The sequence below is a fragment of the Scyliorhinus canicula genome, chromosome 1, assembly GCF_902713615.1.
Source record: "Scyliorhinus canicula chromosome 1, sScyCan1.1, whole genome shotgun sequence".
NCBI classification, from domain to species: Eukaryota; Metazoa; Chordata; class Chondrichthyes; order Carcharhiniformes; family Scyliorhinidae; genus Scyliorhinus; species Scyliorhinus canicula.
The window spans coordinates 242,602,999-242,623,470 of record NC_052146.1 but is presented as its reverse complement, the minus strand read 5'-3'; the positions used below and the strand labels follow the sequence as shown (position 1 = coordinate 242,623,470).

At 45.6% G+C, this 20,472-nt stretch overlaps 1 protein-coding gene across 5 annotated transcripts in view; it reads right to left on the bottom strand.

The window, feature by feature from the left end:
* Positions 1-20,472, bottom strand: part of nrxn1a (neurexin 1a) — a 2,342,145-nt gene that overhangs the window by 2,288,544 nt on the left and 33,129 nt on the right. For all 5 annotated transcript variants that reach the window (XM_038810283.1, XM_038810313.1, XM_038810330.1 and 2 more), the window contains exon 2: positions 2,392-2,486. The gene's annotated coding sequence lies outside the window, so the exon portion shown is untranslated. The remainder of the gene's footprint in view (positions 1-2,391; positions 2,487-20,472) is intronic.

The following is a 20,472-nucleotide window of genomic DNA, read 5'->3' as shown; positions in this document are numbered from 1 at the left end:
CAACGAATGAACGGGCATCGTGCGACAATCATCAGGCAGGAATGTTCCCTTCCAGTCGGGGAACACTTCAGCAGTCAAGGGCACTCAGCCTCTGATCTCCGGGTAAGCGTTCTCCAAGGCGGTCTTCAGGACAGGCGACAACGCAGAATTGCCGAGCAAAAACTTATAGCTAAGTTCCGTATGCATGAGTGCGGCCTCAACCGGGATCTTGGTTTCATGGCGCATTACATTCACCCCCCACCATCTGGCCTGGACTTGCAAAATCCTACCAAATGTCCTGGCTTGAGACAATTCGCACCTCTTTAACCTGGGATTACCCCCTATCTCTGGATCTGTAATGATTTGATTACCCGCAAATGCTCGCATTCCAAGCAGTGTCTGGCATCTCTGACTTGTCTATATAAATGTTTCTGGAACATACCTCTCCATTCACCTTGAGGAAGGAGCAGTGCTCCAAAAGCTTGTGTTTGAAACTAACCAGTTGGACTTTAACCTGGTTGTAAGACTTCTTACTGTGCTCACCCCAGTCCAACGCCGGCATCTCCACATCTTGAGTTTAGAGTAGCGTCCAAATCAGTACACTAGTGTTGTTCCCAAATGACTTTTCTCCCCACCCCTGAGGGGTTCCAGAAGTGTTGATATTCAGATGAGGCGCTAAATCAAAGTCCTATTCACCTATTCATGTGGAGTAAAAAACAAAATCTCATGGATCTGTGTGGCAAATAGCAGGGAAATATCTTTATGTCTGGCTGATATTCCTCTTTCAGCCAACACTATCAAAGCAGACCGGCTCATCATTTATTTCAGGGTATTTGTACTCAAATTGGTTGTTTCTTGATACAGCATTGGTGACTGCACTTAATTCACTGTGAAACACTGGTATCCTGAAAACATAAAGGCACTGTATAAATGCAATCCATTTATTTTTTGTATCCAGCTGTGAATCACTCCATGGTCTTCCCTCTCTGCACACATCTTTCCCTTCTCCCTGTTTGCATATTTTCTCTTATTTTTGGTGTATTTATCTCACTCATGTTTTGTGTTGCGTCTTGACAATTATTTTTTGTGTATGCATTTCTGTCTTGCTGCTATTATTGCATCTTTCTTTCTCGCCTCTTTAGTCTCTTGCTGTTCAACCCTTTACCATTCTATGCTCTATGTAAAACTTTTAGAAAATTATTTGGCAATAAAATAAATAACTACTTTTGTAGAAAACACGCTGAATTATTTTTTGCTTAAAATTCAATTTATACGACAGAGAGTAACACTGATCCAGCACATGTGTTTAAAACAGAAAGCACAGGTACTTGCAAGAACCTACAGCGATAATTTCATTTCAGTTGCTTTTGTGATAGTATTGCAAACAATACTGAACTGAAGGGTCTGAGACCTCAAACAAAAATAAATAGTCAAACATCTTGTTCAGAGACTTTCATTTAAGTTACAGCAGACAGAAATGCAGTTCTTTGCAAACTGTTTTGCTGGGTCCTTGATGGTTCCTAACAATTTCCAGGATTTCCTATTTGAAATGGGTGGCATGATGTCTGGCACTGCTGCCTCACAGCTCCAGGGTCCCAGGTTCAATTCCGGCTTTGCAAGACTGTGTGGAGTTTGCACTTTCTCCCCATGTCTGCGTGAGTTTCCTCCAGATGCTCCGGTTTCCTTACACAGTCCAAAGAAGTGCAGGATTGGCCAAGCTAAATTGCCGCTTAGTGTCCAAAAGGTTAGGCCGGGTTACTGGGTTACGGGGATAGGGTAAAAGCCTGGGTTGTAGGGGGCTCTTTCCAAGGGTCAGTGCAGACTCGATAGACCGAACAGACTCCATCTACACTGTAAATTCTAAATTCTATGTCCACAAATGCACACACACATATTGATGGTTGTATTATAACACCACTGAAATGACAGTCGTTTGAACCACAGTGACGTTGGTTTCAAGAGACACTTGTTAGTTCCAGGCTTTCACCACCGTAACAAGTAGCACAGAGGCTCTTTCAATGGTCAAAATGCTTGCATGATCAATTACAGTATGGCAAATTTCATACTGATAGGCACATCTTCGATCTCAATTTCTACATTTTTCCAACTACGCAGGACAGCATCAAAATGCCTGCTGTTATTCTTTATCCACGCACCTTCACCCAGGTAGCTTGATAAAGACAAATGACCCTGATGCACCAAAATCGCACAAGTCCAGCTTTGTGCTGTTGCTGATACACCAGGCCTTTATCTCCAGTTATATGTTTTCAAAAAAACATTTACAGCCAAAGATAACGGATGAAAACATAAGTGCAACAACATTTTGATATACATATATATTTACCCAATTCCAGCAATGAGATAACTGCAATGGCTCCCATCATCTCTCTTGCCTAATTATTTCCAACTTACCTGCTCACCCATCCACATAATCACAGCGCTTCCCGGGTCCACATTCACACCTGTCCAACCTTTTCTCAATTCTCCTGATCACTCATTCTCCAAGTCTGAAAAGAAAAGTCAAAGACAAAAGTGAGATATTAAAAAAAAAACTCAAGAAGAAGAAAAAGACAAAGTGGAAAAATAGGAAGAGAAATAGTAAGTGGAAGGAAAACAATTAACGAAAGAAGAGAATAAAATTGAGTGGAACTATCAAGGCTAAGGAAAGAGAAAGATTGTAGCAAAAGAAGTGGAGGGGATAGAGGGGAAAATGGACATTGATAGAAAGAAAAGTGAAGGGAGGAAGAAAAAGAGAAAAATTAACTGAAGAACAGAGAGTGAAAAATCATTAAGCCAAGAAATTAAATCAGGGATCGGTGCTGGGTCCACTGTTATTTGTGATATGTATAAATGATTTGGATGATAATGTAGGAGGCATGGTTAGTAAGTTTGCAGATGACACCAAGGTTGGTGGCACAGTGAATAGTGATGAAGGTTATATAAGATTGCAACAGAATATCGGCCAATTGGGTCAGTGGGCTGATGAATGGCAGCTGGAGTTTAATTTAGATAAATGTGAGCTCATGCATTTTGGTAGATCAAATCAGGGCAGGACTATTCAGTTAATGGTAGAGAGTTGGAGACAGTTACAGAACAAAGAGATCTAGGAATACAGGTTCATTGCTCTTTGAACATGGAGTCGCAGGTGGACAGGGTGGTGAAGAAGGCATTCAGCATGCTAGGTTCTATTAGTCAGAATACTGAATGCAGGAGTTGGGATGTCTTGTTGAAGTTGTACAAAACATTGGTAAGACCACACATGGAATACTGTGTTCAGTTCTGGTCATCCTATTATAGGAAGGATATTGTTCAACTAGAAAGAGTGCAGAAGAGATTTACGAGGATGCTACCAGGACTTTCATCGATTTCATAGAATATACAGTGCAGAAGGAGGCCATTCAGCCCATCGTGTCTGCACCAGCTCTTGGAAAGAGCATTCTACCCAAGCCCACACCCCCACCCTATCTCCACACCCTATCCCCACAACCCAGTAACCCCACCCAATGCTAAGGGCAATTTTGGACACTAAGGGCAATTCAGCATGGCCAATCCACCTAACCTGCACATCTTTGTACTGTGGGAGGAAACCGGAGCACCCGGACTCACGCATGCATGGGGAGAACGTGCAGACTCTGCACAGACAGTGACCCAAGCCAGGAATCGAACCTGGGACCCTGGAGCTGTGAAGCAATTGTGCTAACCACAATGCTACCGTGCTGCCCAAAGGCTTGATGGTCTGAATTATAAGGATAGGCTGAGACTTTTTTCCCTGGAGCATAGGAGGCTTGGGGTGATTTTATAGAGGTCTATAAAATAATGAGGAGCATGGGTAAGGTAGATAGCCAAAACCTTTTCCCAATGGTAGAGGAGTCTAGAACTAGAGGGCATAGATTTAAGGTGAGAGAAGAGAGATACAAAAGAGACCAGAGGGCAAATTTCTTCAAATGGAGGGTGGTGAGCATCTGGAACAAGCTGCCAGAGGCAGTGGTTGAGGCGGGTTCAATTTTGTCCTTGAAAAAGCAGTTAGACAGTTACATGGGCAGGGTGGGTATCAAGGGATATGGGCCAAATGCAGGTAAGTGGGACTAGCTTAGTGATAGAAACTGGGCGGCATGAACCAGCTGAGCCAATGGGCCTGTTTCCATGTTGTAAACATCAATGACTTTATGACACAGAGGCAACAGAAATGAAGGAGAGAAGCAAGTATTGGAAGAAACATACAGAATAGGAGCAGGAGTAGGCCATTCAGCCTTCTGGCCTACTCTGCCATTCAATTTGATCATGACAGATCATCTAGCTCAATGCCATACTCCGGTTCTCCACCAATCATGATGACACCTTTAGAGGATAGAAATCTATTTCCTTCTCAAATATACACAATTGTTGGGAATGTAGGAAGTTAATAAGATTAACAGTGAACTTGAGATAAAAATAAAATTACAGGCAAGTCACAAGACTAGAATGCATCAAGAGGTATAATGATATGTGATTTGCTCAGTAACAAGATTAGCAGGAGTCTAAAGACATTGAGCTGCAAATTGCCATTTCAGAAACATGGGCTACCAGAGATCAGTGGGGCTATGCTAAAGGCAGGGGATTTGAGAGAGGCAGACAGCAGAATCCATATAGGAGAATATCAAAGAAACTGAACAATATAGCTGCTAGCATCCTTATTGGGAAATGAGGCAAATTCTCTCTCCAACAGTCTGATAGGCCAGTTTCATTGTGATCAGAGCCACGGAAGCCTGTTCTATCTAACATTTAGAGCCACAGCAAATTGCAGACATTCTCCTCCAAAATACAAAATCTTATGTCTTCGCTGAACCAGAAAGAAACGGTTTTGAAGGCTTGGTCGTCTAAGTGATGTTGTGTGGTAACTATTAACTGGATTTTACCTACAGAGTTACTAACATTGGATGTTGCTTGGGAAAAGGAGTATCAGTGAGTTCATGGAATGTGGGTATATTTTGGGAACAAGATTTAACTTCAGATAAAATGGTGTGCTTAGTTATTAATATAATTACGTGGGGTCATAGTGTATATTAGTTTTTTGTCATGTGTTTTTTTCTTTTCTTTCACTTTAAGGAATATTCTTTATTGATTGTTTACGCAGCGACTGAACTGGTCCCTCATTGGGCTGTACATAGTTCCTCACATTATTCCAAACAAAAATGCACTACTAAGAGCCAGTGTTTCAGCTTATCCTTTGGGGTTTTGAGACACTCTCACAGATAACATCACCAAGATTCTTGACAATATTGGCGGCCCTTGGCCGGATTTCTATAAAGCATGATTCATTTTGGGTGGAGGGAATTTGGGACTTTTTAAACATAACGAGAATAAGGAAGACATGGAACCAAGTGAAAACGTGCTATTAAAAATAAGGAGACTACGAAGATGGCTCTTGTTCAATCCCAGGTTTATTTGGAAATAGACAATATAAATTTAGGAAATTTGAAAGGTGTAGCTAAATCTAATTCGGATTAGAATTATCTACCGGGGCTTAGAAAGCTGAATTATTGAAAGCATAGCAACCCCTTTAAAAATTACAAGTGGTGTCAGACAGAGTACTTCAAGAATTGGGGAAATTGAATTACCTAAAATTCAATTACAAAGAAAAATAGAAACAAAGAAATTAGAAATGCAAGAAAGAGAGAACAAGAGAGCTCTGGAAATGCAGAAATTGGTAATGGCAGAAAGAGAAAATAGCAAAAAGAGAGAGCATCAAATTAAAATGCAGTGAATTTCAGCTAGAAAAACAGAGCCGAAAGAGGAAAAACGTAGTTCGAGACATGAATCTAATGGGCAGATGTTTAGATTTGTACAGGCAATTCCAAAATTTGACGACAGAGGTGCCAAGGCATTTTTTAATGCCTTTGAGAAAATGGCTAAACAGATGAAATCATCACAAAATATTTGGACATTGCTCTTACAAAGTTAAACATGTAGGGAGGGCTATGCGCCTTTGTCAGAGGAAAGATTCAGGGAATATGAGATGATGAAGAGCTACACTAAGTCCTTATAAGTTAATAATGGAGGCTTACAGACAAAGGTTTCAAAATATAAGAAAACCGTCTGGAACAGACTGATGTTGAATTTGAAAGTGTTAAACAAAGCAGTTTTGGTAAGGAGGGATTAAAACAGAAGAAGTCTGAGGCCTCAAAACAAAAAAAAAGACAGTGCTAAGGAGATGAAAGAAATTAGAAAAGTTAGATGCTTTCATTGTAATAAACTGGCCACACCAAGTCAGTACGCTGGCGTTTATACAGAAAGCCAGTTGGAGTTATAAACCTTAGATATGGGGAATTGATATCAGAGGCTGGAGAAGAAGGTAGGATTTATACACAGAGGAAAAGAGAACATAATAAAAATTAAAAGGTGTGCACAAATGATAAAGAGGCAGAGTGACCAGCGAGTGGCTGGTATGTTTAAGGATTCTGTGTTCATAGGTCAAGTATTTCCATGTGAACAGACTAGAATGGGAAAAGATACGAACATCTTAATTGATTCAGGCACAAGTCAATCTCTAATATTGTGGGATAAAGATATTTGATGCCCAGAATGGATATTGAAGGAAGATCAGCAGCATTCATGGTGAAACAAGAAAAATTCCTTGAGGAAAAATAAACTTGAGTAGCTTGAAGATGGAAGAAGTGGTTGTAGGAATAGCAGACACAAACAGAATCGGGGGGTTTTCCTGCTTGTGTAGTGGTGAGATCACAGGCTCATAAGACAAGAAGACATGGGAGAGAGGGATTGCAAGTACAGGATGAGGAAAGTGAGATCAGATGATGTAATATTATCTTTAACGAGCTGAATGAAAAGGAAACAGACGAAGGGAAAGAGATGACTGTGTGTAATTCAAAGAAGCTGACAGATTTACAACAAGGTGAATCCAAATTAAAACAAATCTATCAGACCGCTAACTCAGCATTGGAAGCTCAGTATATTCCTGATAAACGTTATTATGTTCAAGACCAGTACTAATGACAAAATGGTGCCCACCACATGTTACTGCAGAAGACAAATGGGCAGAAATATACCAAATTGTATGAGCTCCTGAGTATAGGAAAGAGATTCTAAGGATAGCTCATGAAATTCTATCGAGGGGCATCCCGGAATAAGGAAACCTCAAAACAAGCAAATATATAAAAGTAGTATTACTGACCCAGGCTACACAAAGATCATGGACTCGCTACAGTGCAGGAGGGGCATTCAGCCCATCAAGTCTGCACTGACCCTCCAAAAGAGTACCTACCCAGGCCCACTCCTCTGCTCTATCCCTGTAACCCCACCCAACCTGCACAACCCTGGACACTAAGGGACAATTTTATCCTGGCCAATCCATCCAAACTACATGGGCGCAATTCTCCCAAAGGGAGACAAACAGCCGACACTGGAGTGAAACCCGGAGTGTTTCACTCCGATGTCGGAGGCCGCTCCTCGCCCCTATTCTACACCACCCCCCCCTCCCCCCCCCCCCCTGGGAGCTAGGAGCAGTGGCGCGTGAATTCCACGCGCCGGGCCTTTGACGCTTGCGTCAAAGCGGCGCGCCGGGGGTGACGCGGCCGGCGGTGCCGAAGTGAAGTCAGCCACGCATGCGCAGGTTGGCCGGTGCCAACCCGCGCATGCGCGGTCGCCGTCTTCCTCCGTTGCCCCGCAAGACATGGCGGCTTGATCTTGCGGGGCAGCGGAGGGAAAAGAGTGCATCTTTTAGAGACGCCGGCCCGACGATCGGTGGGCACCGATCGCGGGCCAGACATCTGGCCTCCCTCCGCCTCCCTCCCTCCGCCCCCCACAGACCCCACACTCACCGGTCGCGCGCTGTTAACGCCAGCAGCGACCAGGTGTGGTTGGCGCCAGTGTGAATCGGTTGGGTTCGGCAGGCCGCTCGGCCCATCCGGGCCGGAGAATCGCCGGTCGCCATGAGAAACAGCGAGCGGCAATTCTCCGAGCTGCCTGTCGCAAAACACGACACGACACGCCATTTTGGGGGGAGGGGGGGGGAGAATCGCAGGGGGGTGTCAGTGCGGCGTGGCGTGATTCGCCCGGCGATTCTCCCACCCAGCATGGGGGTCGGAGAATCGCGCCCCACATCTTTAGACTGTGAGAGGAAAGCGGAGCATCTAGAGGAAACCCAAGCAGACGTAGGGAAAATGTGCAAACCCACACGGATAGTCACCCAAGGCTGGAATTAAACCCAAGTCCCTGGGATGTCAGGCAGCAGTGTAACCACTGTGCCACCGTGCCATCCCGAATGCAGATTTAGGTAATTTTAGTCAAACATGTCAAGTGATAGGGAAAAAAATCATCTGAAATAAAACCAGCACCTCTGATCCTTATTCCAGCTTGTGAAGAAACTTTTACAAGAGTTCTAATCTATCATGGAAGACTGTTGCTGAGAAGAGGAGGAAGAATCGATACTTGTTAACTAATATGGACATATCCACGAGGTTTCTTAAGCCATATCATTAAGAACTATTACAGCCGGGAGAATGGTAGAGAATTAACAACGTTTTTTACGAGATATGTTTTACCGAAGGAGATACAATCCAATCAAGGGTCAAATGTCATGTCCAGACTAGCGGTCAGAACTATTCTGGAGGTAACACAGGACAAATGACTGGCATATCATCCAGAGTCATGGGAGCATTAGAGACATGGCATCAAACTTTGAAAACCATGATGAGATCATACAGCCAAAATTACCCTCATGATTGGGTCAAAGCGATTCCATTTTTATTATTTGTCATGAAGGATGCACAGAATGGTTCTCGCACAATGAGTCCTTTTTAAATGGTCTATGGACATGAAGTTGGAGGACCACTGAAATTAATGTCAGAAAAATCATTAAGCCAGAAGTCAGAGATTACACTTTTAGACTACGTCTTGAATTTCAGAGAAAGCCTGAATGGATTAATGAGGTGGCAAGGAAAAATTCAAAGGCAGTATTGCAGGGAATGAAAGCAATGGCTGATAGGAAAGCGCAGTCACATAATTTTGTAGCAGGGAAAATGCTTGTTTTATTATCTGTGTCAGGTGAACCACTAACAGCCAGATTTAGTGGGCTGTATCCCATCAAAACAAAATTGAGTGAGGTAAATTATCTGGTATGCACCCCAGATAAATGTAAATCGCACAGAGTATGTCATGTTACCATGTTTAAGAAGTGTTGGGATAGAGGAGTTGAGGACAAGCACAGCGTCTTAATAATAAATGAAACAGGATAGAAAGAAGGTTTAAATGCAGACAGTGACTTCCTCAAAATTCGTTTGGGTATTGAGGAAGTCCTGAGAAATCTAAACAACTGGTTAAGTTATCTTCCAGATAAGAGCCAGAATGAACTGAAAAAATTACTGCAGTCCTGTGAATGTATTTGTGGGGACAAATTAGGTAGAACGGAGGTAGCAATGCATGATTTAGGTGTAGGGGACACAGTTCTGCTAACGTTATCACAAGTACAGAAAGAAATTGAATATGTGCTCGAAAATTACAATTATTCAATTGAGTTCTATTGATTGGAGCTAATGCTGAAACCAGATGGAACACAAAGGGCGGGATCCTCCAACCCCCGGCTGGGTCGGAGAATTGCCGGGGGGCAGCGTAAATCCCGCCCTGCCGCTCAGATGCCGGCTGCCGTATTCTCCGATGCCGGTTTGCAGGCGGGGGCGGGGTTTACGCCGCGCCGGTCGTGAGCCGTTGGCAGCGCCCCCCCCCCACCCCCGGCAATTCAGCGGGTCCCGATGGGCTGAGCAGCCATCATTTCCTCGCCAGTCCCGCCGGCATGAAATGGACATGGTCCATCACAGCGGGACCTGGCTTGTCGGCCATCTAGCGTGGTCCCCGGGGGGCGCGGGGGGATCTGGCCCCAGGGGGTCCCCCACGGTGGCTTGGCATGCGATCGGGGCCCACCGATCTGCGGGTGGGCTGATGCCATGGGGGCACTCTTTCCTTCTGCGCTGGGCTCTGTAGAACTCCGCCATGGCTGGCGCCGAGACGTAACACCCTGCGCGTGTACCAGAATATGCCGGCCAGTCTACGCATGCGCGGAACCACACTGGCTGTTATGCGCATGCACCAACTCGCGCCAGTCTGTTGGCGCTGGTTGGCACAGCGCCAACCCCTCTGGCGCCGACCTAGCCCCCAAATGTGCAGAGGTTTCTGCAACTTCCGGTCGGCCCGACGCCAGAGTGGTTCGCACCGCTCTTGGCGCCGGCTTCGGGCCATCCAGCCAGTTGCGGGAGAATCCCACCCAAAGACTTTGGGCGGGATTCTCTGACACCCCGTCGGGTCGGACAATCCCCAGAGGGCGGCGTGAATCCCGCTCCGCCACTCCGATGCCGGCTGCCGTATTCTCCGCGCCGGTTTGCTGTCGGGAGCGGGGTTTGCGCTAGTCGGGGTCCGTTAGCAGTGGCCCCCTCGACAATTCTCCAGGTCCCGATGGGCTGAGCGGATGCCCGTTTCTGGCCAGTCCAGCCCGCATGAAATGGACATGGCGGGACCTGGCTTGTCGGTCGTCTAGCGGAGTCCTCGGGGGCGGGGGCGGATCCAGCCCCAGCTGGGGCCCCCACGCTGGCCTGGCACGCAATCATGGCCCACCAATCTGCAGGTAAGCTGGTGCCGTGGGGGCCCTCTTTCCCTCCGCGCTGGGCTCTGTAGGGCTCCGCCATTGCCGATGCGGGGAAGAACCCTCCTGCGCATGAGCAGGAAACACGCCGGCGTTTCTGCGCATGTGCGGGACCACAGCAGCCCTTCGACTACAGTTGGCGCTGCGCCAGCCCCTCCAGCGCCGGTCTAGCCCCCAGAAGTGCAGAGGATGCCGCAACTTCTGCGTGGCCTGATGGTGGAGTGGTTTGCGCCGTTCTAGGTACCGGCGACGGGCCATCGTGCTAAGTGCGGGAGAAACCCGCCCTCTGTGTGGACGACAGGAGAATGAATACCGTCACTAAGAGGGATTCATTTCCTGTTCCACATTTGGAAGATTGCAGTGAAAGAGTTTGACAGTCCAAATTGATCATGAAGACAAAGTTTGCTAAAGGGCTATTAGCAAGTACCTTTGACTGAGAGGGTAGAGGAGATCTCCGCATTTGTGATGTTGAATTGACTATCAATTCAAAGTTATGCCGTTTGGGATGAAGAATGCACCTGCAACTTTTCAGAGATACTTGAAGGACTGACTCGCTGTACAATTTACCTTAATAATTTGGTGGTGCTCAGTCAAAGTTGGGGAAAACATCAGCACGACATAAAATAACTGGTTGACCGCTTGAAAGGAGCTAACCTTGTCATGAATCTTGCAAAAAGTGAATTTGCTGAAAATTTAGATCTAGGACATTACATGGAACATGGCCAAATGGCTTCATGAGATGAAAAACTATAGGCCATTTGGGATTTTCCAGAACCCATCACAAGAAAAGAGATTTTAAAGTTTCTGAATGAGGGGATGCTATCGTAAGTTTGTGCTGAACTTTGGCAGTGTGCTAGCATCATTTAGAGCTTTGAAAGAAGAACAAGCAAGGACATCAAAAAGGGTGGCATGGTAGCACAGTGGTTAACACTGTTACTTCACAGCGCCAGGGTCCCAGGTTCGATTCCCAGCTTGGGTCACTGTCTGTGTGGAGTCTGCATGTTCTCCGTCTCTGTGTAGGTGCCCTCCGGGTGCTCCGGTTTCATCCCACAAGTCCCGAAAGACGTGTTGTTCGGTAATTTGGACATTCTGAATTCTCCCTTCGTGTACCCGAACAGGCACCGAAATGTGACGACTCGGGGCTTTTCACAGTAACTTCATTGCAGTGTTAATTTAAGCCTACTTGTGACAATAAAGATTTTTTTAAAAGGCAGTCAACATTTAAAAACTGTGACCAATAAACAGGGCAAGATGCACCAAACTACTACAAACAACTTAAAAGGGCTGTGGATGCCAGTGACATTAGTATGGGAGCCATGTTGCAATAAGAAGATGAACATAGCACTGAAAGCCCTGTGGACTATTTCTTAAGGAAATTAAATCATCACCAACAGAAGTAACCCACCATTGGAAAATAAACTTTAAGTGTGATACTGGCATTACTACATTGAGATTTACATTGCCAGTATTCCCGCAGAAATAATCATATATATGGTGCATTATTCCCTAAATTTACAGAAACAATGGAGATCGGAATACCAGGTTACTCTGATGGAGCCAGTTGTTACAACCATTTAATTTAAAAATCATTCATGTGGCCGGGAGAGTGATTGTCACTGGAGACTCTTTATCATGAGTATAAAATTGACTTCTGAGAACATTGGGTGTAAATTGTTTGGGGTGTAATCTTATTGTTAATGCATTCTCTTAAAACTTTATAATTGTTTGTTATATTACAGAGGTGTAATATGTATATGCTACTCATTTGTCTTGCCACGTTGTACTTAACTTGATGATAAACAGTCAAAGTCTTCCAGTTGATGACAAAGTATTTATTGAGTAACAAAATAATATACTTGTGAGTTATTTTACTTTAATACTTTGACTAGTAGTAGAATTAACTAAAATTAGATGAAATCAAAAACAAATATAATACACGACACTCTGAGCTGGTCACTTCTATCTTCTAGCTGCAATACACACAAATAACCTGAAGAAAGTGCGCAAAACTGCTTATACAGTCCCTGTTAATGTTGCCATTCAGTGATCACCTGACTACTGACTGCACATTCTAATCATGTATTTATATATACAGAGATTACAACATCCCCTTTTTTTGTGTAACATTTTTCTGTATAAACGATAAAGAAAATTGCACATAAGAAATTAAATTCTGTCATGCATTGTGCATCAGTTATGAATCAATCAGTTAAATGTTCATAAGTTCAAACGATTCGGTTTTCTTCGTCGTCTAGTTGATGTTCTTAATATACTTGGAGAAGTGGACACTTTAATGTTCTGCTGTTCACTTTCAACAGGTTGTTTTACATTCACGTGTTAACTTCAAGATTGATTTAAATTCAAAGTTGGAAAGACACGTTGATAAATTTGCACTTTCAAAAAGTCATGCCTATTCCTTCGAATCAATCCACATTCTGCAGTTTTCATTATGTCGGAGCATGGTGATATTTAACGAATAACCATAGCAGTATCCGACCATCCTCCATCAGGATGTCTGATTCTGACAATGTCATCTGCTGTGGGAGGTTTCAGTGGTTTTGCATGCATGTCATAATAACTTTGTTGTTTTTCATGTTGTTGTTGAATTCTTTTCAGCACACCTGGATCACCAACTTGAATTTTTGGGAATTATGTTCTTACTTCACAATTGTACAACATTTGAGCTGGAGATAAACCTGAATTTAACTGAGAGGCTCTGTATGATAGTAATCCCAAGTATAAATCCGATTGTGAATCTCTTGCTTTGCTGAACAATTGCTTCACAAAGTGTTGACCTTTCTCCACTTTTCTGTCTGAGGAAAATGTGGATTTGAGGTAATGTAGTTGAAGTTATATGTTCTTGAAAATTCTGTCCACTCCCAGATTGCAAAGCACGGACCATTATCTGACATAACAGTTTGCAGAATGCCAAATGCCACGACTCGCAAAAGTTTCCTTACACACTTTGATCACTGCTGTGGAGGTGAGATCTGGTAGTCTCATCACTTCCGGAAAGTTGGAATAACAATCAATGTTAAGAACATAGTCTTTTCCACTTGCATGGAACAAGTCAATGCCTACTTTCACCCATAGTGATGTAACAATGTCATGTTGTTGTAGTGTTTCTTTACATTGTGCCAGTTGATGCCGTTGACATGTCGAACACAGCATTATCATCTCTGCGATGTCTTTGTTAATTCCAGGCCAATACACATCTTGTCTAGCTCGTCTTTTGCACTTCTCGATTCCGAAATGTCCTTCATGAATTTTGCTGAGCATTTCTGACCTGAGATTTGGTGGAATGACAATCCCATCATTTCTTAAGAGTAAGCCATCTACCACAGTAAGTTCTGCTTGAATGCTTTGATACTGAGGACAGTGTCCTTTTAGCCCACCCATGCTGTAGATGATTGATAATTCTAAAGAAATGTATATCTTCTTGTGTTTCATCATGTATCTGCTTCAACTTTGCAACAGATGCGGTAAGAGTTTCTTTAAATAACTGCAGTTGAGCTTCTACGTCGTTGATGGATTCAAACGGTAGATTATCAGTATTTATGGACCTTGAAAGATATCTGCTATGACCAGATCTTTGCCAGTGGCATAGATTAATGTAAAATCATACCTCCTCAACTTCATCATCATTCTCTGTAATCTTGGTGTCATATCATTGAGGCTTTTCTCTACGATATTCACGAGAGGTCGATGATCAGTCTCAACTATGAATTTCGGTAAACCATACACATGGTCATGAAACTTAGTGATACCTGTTATTACTCCAAGACATTCCTTTTCTATTTGCGCATACCTGCACTCAGTGGCAGTCATCGCTCTTGACGTGTATGCTGCAGGAACACAATTTGTCTGCTTGTCTTGTTGAAGTAAGACTGCACCAATTCGATCTTGACTTAGGTCTGTCGAGATTTTTGTGGTCTTGGTCAGATCAAAGAAATTTAAAGTTGGAGCTTTCATTAATTGCTGTTTGATGTCTAGCCATTCTGCCTGGTGGTGTGGAGTCCAATCAAACTCAGTATTCTTTCTGATCAAGTTTCGTAGAGCAACAGTTCTTGCAGATAAGTTGGAGATCAATTTCCTGAGGAAATTTACAAATCCAAGAAATCTAAGTACAGCTTTCTTGTCTTTTGGTTTGTATTGTATTTTCTGTATGACTGATAGCTTTTCGTCATCCGGTCTGACACCTTTAGCTGAAATGGTATCACCTAAAAAATTCAAAGAAGAGGTAGCAAATGTGTATTTAGATTGGTTCAATTTTAAACCATATTGAAGTATTCGGTGAAATACTTTTCTTAGGCTTGCAACATGCTCTGATCAGTAGTTGACCAGATAATGATGTTGTCCATGTAGATTCTGACAACTTCTATGTTTCCTGTCATCTGCTCCATGATTCGGTGAAAAATCTCTGAGGCGGAGATGATCCCGAAGGCATTCTATTAAAATAGTACCTTCCAAATGGCATGTTGAATGTACAGAGTAGTTTGCTGAAGTCGTCGAGCTACATCTGCCAAAAACCTTGTGGTCAGTCTAATTTTGTAAAAATGTGGGCGTTTGACATCTCAGACTTAATTTTTTCTCGTTTGAGAAGTGGGTAGTATTCCCTACAGATGTTCTTATTTAGATCTTTGGGATCCATGCAAACTCTGAGATATCCCAAAGGTTTTTTGACACAAACCAATGAGCTGACCCAGTCAGTCAGTTGTGTGATTTTAGAAATTATGCCTTGAGATTGTAATCTCTGCAATTCAGCTTTTGATCTCTCTTGTAAAGATGCTGGAACTCTTCTTGATGGATGTATGATAGGTTTTGCATCCTTTTTGAGCAACATTTTGTATTGGTATGCAATGTGCCCATACCGCGAAGTACTTCAGGGTATTCACTTTGTAGTTGTTGGATGTCTTCTTCCAGTCATGATCTCTCATTTGTGTGCATGAAGATTCTTTGAATTAACTGCAACTCCTTGCATGCTTGAGCACCAAATAAAGAAGCTTTGTGTTCATCCACAATTTCAAAACAAAGTGTTTTCTGCACTTCCTTGTTGACAACTTCTAAATGGCATGAGCCTTTTGACACAATTTGTTTACCATTATAATCTTTTAACTTGCATATCGCAGGTACTATCTCGTAATCTCCTTGGAATGATGAGGGATCTTTGCAAGTCATCAAGTTGGTGGAAGCACCAGTGTCAAGCTTGAATAATATCGGGCTGTTATTCACATGTACTGTCATTGTCTATTCACTGTTGTCGTCAATTAAATTAATTCGATGAGGACCCTTTGTTGTTGATAGAAGATCCTCCACTGTATCAATGATGTCAACAAAAAACATATTCTCCAAAGAAAAATTGACATCATCTTCTGAGAAATTCTTTTTTGAATTATTGTGTTCCATTCTATCAATGGATCGAACACTGAAATGCTGTTTCTGTGTTGTATTGGGATAAATTGCTGTTGATTTACACTGAGAAGTGAAATGATTAGGTTTTGAGCACCTTAAACACCTTTTACGCTGAGCAGGACATTACCCCTTTAAGTGGGCATTACCACATCTGCAGCACGTCATGACGCCGTCTCTCTGACTCATGAGTGACGTTCGCACATGCGCTTACTTCTTCTGTTGAGCCTCACATTCCTGAATGAACTGCGCATGTCCCAAGCTGGAGTGTGCGCACGCAAGATAGCTGCCATCCTGAACGTGCTTCTTTGCTGCCTGCCATTTTAACATTCTCAACCTCATGGTGGACTTTTGCGCCCTTTTCCCAGTGATAAAATTCCAAGTATTGATTTCTGCTTTGCTCATACGATATACATTTTTCGATCGCTATTGTAGGAGCGGTTTCAAGGCCTGTGTATTGAGTCGGCTTCCACATGGGCTTTTCTCCTGTGGCTCAACTCAGTACAAAGAGCAGCAGACACATCAACAATCTGAAAGACAGTTTTATTTTCTACAAGCTTGCATTCATGTACATAAGTGATAAGACCTGGATAGCTGCTAAGATCTTTCTATGGATCTAGATAGCTGCCAAGATCCTTTGACAGAACAAAGAAACAAACTCAGTACATATACAACTTTCAAAAATCAATAGCCCTTCTCAGTTGGACGTGATCCAATCCCTGAATCTGCTATGTTTAACCTTATCCAATAGAATTGCAAGCAATGTTCAAACTTCACCCAATAGAATTGCAAGCAATGTTTAAACTTCACCCAATAGAATCGCAAGCAATGTTTAAACTTCACCAAATAGAATTGCAAGCAACCCATGATTAATCTTCATCCTGACAGCTATGTACAATCTCAGCATCCTGTGTTCATTGTTTGTGAGAAACAGGACAACAGAACCAGCATCCTGGATTGTTTCACAAAGACAGGGGCCGTGATTCCCCCCTATCCGGCGGGGCAGGGGGTCCCGGCGTGATGGAGTGGCGTGAACCACTCACACTGAGGGGCTAGGCCCGTGCCGGAGTGGTTGACGCTCCGCTGGCTGGCATGGAAGGCCTTTGGTGCCTGGGGGGAGGGGGGGGTAGGATTTGGTGGGTGCCAGGTCCCGTAGAGAGACCGTGTCCTGTCGGCCGTCGGGATACTCCACATACGCGTACTGCGGGTTCGTGTGGAGTAGCTGGACTCTTTCGACCAACGGGTCCGACTTTTGCACCCGCACTTGTTTCCAGAGCAGGATGGGCCCGGGAGTAGCCAGCCAGGTAGGGAGCGGGGTCCCTGAGGAACACTTCCTGGGAAAAACAAGAAGGCGTTCATGAGGCGTTTGGTTAGTGGCAGTACAGAGAAGTGACCGGATAGAATGGAGGGCGTCTGGGAGGACCTCTTGCCAGTGGGAGACTGGGAGATTTCTGGACCGAAGGACCAGCAGGACAGTCTTCCAGACCGTACCGTTCTCCCTCTCGACCTGTCCGTTACCCCTGAGGTTGTAACTGGTCGTCCTGCTGGAGGCGATGCCCTTGCTAAGCAGGAATTGACGCAGCTCATCACTCATAAAGGAGGACCCCCTATCGCTATGAATGTAAGCGGGGAGTCCGAACAGGGAGAAAATGGTGTGTAGGGCTTTAATGATGGTGGTTGTGGTCATATCAGGGCAGGGGATGGCGAATGGGAAGCGGGAGTACTCGGCAATCATGTTGAGGAAGTACGTGTTGCGGTTGGTGGAGGGGAGGGGACCTTTGAAGTCCATGCTGAGACGGTCAAAGGGGCGGAAAGCCTTTATCAGATGCGCTTGTTCGGGGCGGTAGAAGTGCAGTTTGCACTCCACGCAGATGTGGCATTTCCTAGTGACTGTCCTGACCTCCTCGATGGAGTAGGGCAGGTTGCGGGTTTTTATAAATGGAAAAAGCGGGTGACCCCCGGGATACAGAGGTCCGCGTGGAGGGTTTGAAGGCGGTCCACTTGTGCGTTGGCACAGGTGCCGTGGGACAGGGCATCGGGAGGCTCGTTTAGCTTCCCAGGATGTTACAAGATGTCGTAGTGGTAGTTGGACAGTTCGATCCTCCACCGCAAGATCTTGTCGTTCTTTATCTTGCCCCTCTGTGCGTTGTCGAACATGAAGGCCACTAACCGTTGGTCTGTGAAGAGGGGGAACCTCCTGCCGGCCAGATAGTGCCTCCAATGTCGCACAGCTTCTACTATGGCCTGTGCTTCCTTTTCGACCAAGGAGTGGCGAATTTCGGAAGCATGGGGGGTACGGGAGAAGAAGGCCACGTGTCTGCCCGTTTGGTTGAGGGTGGCTGCAAGAGCTACATCGGACACATCACTCTCGGCTTGGAAGAGGAGGGACTCGTCGATAGCTCGCATCGTGGCCTTTGCAATATCCGCTTTGATGCAGGTAAAGGCCTGGTGGGCCTTCATCGACAGGGGGAATGTGGCTGATTGGACGAGGGACGGGCATTGTCGGCGTAATTGGGGACCCACTGGGCATAATATGAAAAGAAGCCCAAACAGCGCTTGAGGGCTTTGAGGGAGGGGGAGCTCCATCAGGGGGCGCATGCGTTCCGGGTCGGGGCCAATTACTCCGTTACGCACTACGTAGCCGAGGATAGCTAGACGGTCGGTGCTAAACACGCATTTGTCCTTGTTGTAGGTCAGATTCAGGAGTTTTGCGGTTCGGAGGAATTTTCAGAGGTTGGTGTAGTGGTCCTGCTGATCGTGGACGCAGATGGTGACGTTATCAAGATACGGGAAGGTTGCCCGTAAACCATATTGGTCAACCATTCGGTCCATCTCTCGTTGGAAGACCAAGACCCCGTTTGTGACACCGAAGGAACCCTTAAAAAGTGGTAGAGTCGCCCATCCGCTTCGAACGCAGTGTACTTTCGGTCACTCACGCGGTTGGGGAGCTGATGGTAGGCGGACTTGAGGTCCACCGTGGAGAAGACCTTGTACTGTTGACCAGGTCGGAGATACGGGGGAGCGTCCAGCTGCGTAAACCTGTTGATGGTCTGACTGTAGTCTATGACCATCCTATTTTTCTCCCCTGTCTTTACCATCAGCACTTGTGCTCGCCAGGGGCTGTTGCTAGCCTCGATGACCCCTTCCTTCAGAAGCCGTTGGACTTCGGACCTGATGAAGGTCTGGTCCTGGGCACTGTACCGTCTGCTCCTGGTGGCGACGGGTTTGCAATCCGGGCTGAGGTTTGCAAACAAGGACGAGGGATCGACTTTGAGGGACGCGAGGCTGCAGACAGTAAGGGGGGCATAGGGCCGCCGAATTTGAATTTTAAGCCCTGGAGGTTGCACTGGAAGTCTAACCCCAGGAGTGCTGCCGTGCAGAGGTGAGGGAGGACGAATAGCTTGTAGTTTTTAAACTCCCTCCCCTGGACCATGCGGTCCGCTATGCAGCATCCCGTGATCTGTACAGAGTGCGAACTGGAGGCCAGAGCGATTTTTTGTTTGACCGGGTAAACAGGAAGAGTGCAGCGTCTTACCGTGGCGGGGTGGACGAAACTCTCTGTGCTCCCGGATTCCAGCAGGCAGCTTATCTCGTGGCCGTTGAGGAGGATCTTCGTGGTCGCTGTGGATAGGGTGCAAGGTCGCGACTGGTCCAATGTGACTGAGGCGAGTCGTGGCAGAAGCTCAGAGTCCTCATCAGGCAGGGAGTAGTCACCTGCGGGGTCCTCGGTGGTGGAGCCCGGGGATCGCACGTGGCGTCGGGGGTCTAAAAGGGCGGCGCCCGGGGATCGCACGTGGCGGTGGGGGGTGGGGGCAGCGAGGTCCGCGGGCCACACGAGGCCCCTGAGGACAGCAGGTGGGGAGGACCCGCAGTCACTGCTCGGAACTGCAGCGACCGCTTTAGATTGGCAAACGGCCACAAAGTGGCCCTTCTTGCCACAGCCTTTGCAGGTTGTGGAGCGGGCCGGGCCGCGCTGGCGGGGGTGCTTTGCCTGGCCACAGAAATAGCAGCGGGGCCCCATGGGTTTTTCGGGGTGCCCTGCGCGCAGGCCTGGGGGGGGGCCTCTATGAGCGGGTACACGGCAGTGCCGACGCACCAATGGCAGCTCACACTCCCAGGTACCGTAATACCCCTAGTCATACTACCACAAGGGGTGTAATATATATGCAATTTCTGTTCCCTCGTTGGGACATTTTCAGCTGTGCTCAGGTAACTATTGAAGCAAGCCAGCCAGTGCTTAAATGCTGCTGTTGCATTTGCTGCGTGGGGGCTGAGTCGAAGACACTCTGGCTTGATGCGAAGTTCCATCCTTTAAAATCTTGCGAATTAAATTGATGCACAATCAATGGACACGAAACATAGATGAAGTCCGAACGAAAGGCTTTAATTCGCAAGAAGTGGACCCGGCAGCTGATGTACAGAAGAATGGCTGGCTGCCGGGGAACACGGGTTCTTAT